This window comes from Plasmopara halstedii, assembly GCF_900000015.1.
Source record: "Plasmopara halstedii genome assembly, contig: Scaffold_1651, whole genome shotgun sequence".
NCBI lineage: Eukaryota > Oomycota > Peronosporomycetes > Peronosporales > Peronosporaceae > Plasmopara > Plasmopara halstedii.
The window spans coordinates 1,271,727-1,272,177 of NW_020188562.1; positions in this window are offsets into that span (position 1 = coordinate 1,271,727).

Sequence of the window (451 nt, forward strand, 5' to 3'; positions counted from 1 at the left end):
AAAAGAACGATCAGGGTCTGGCAGCGCCAGTATTGGTGCATGCAGGAGGCTGCCTTTGACCCCGTCAAAAGCCTCCTGATGTTCGGTTTTCCAACACCATTCCGCATCCTTTTTAAGGAGATTAGATAATGGCTTGGTCATTTCTGCGTAGTTTACGCTGTACTTGTGCAAGTAGTTGGCGAGACCAAGCCACTTACGCAAGTCCTTCTGGTTCTTTGGAACCGGCCAGTCTACAACGGCCTTGACCTTAGCGAAATCCGCTCTAAGGCCACCTCCCCAATGAAGCACCCTAAAAAAGAATATCTTCTGCGCCAAAGATGCGCTTGTCTGCATTGGCGTACAGTTTGTTTGTGCTCATGCACTCGAACACCGCTCTTGAATGAACGATGTTGCTCTCCTCATCTGTCCTCCCGTGCTCCGTACGACTATGAACAAAAATGTCGTCAAAGTA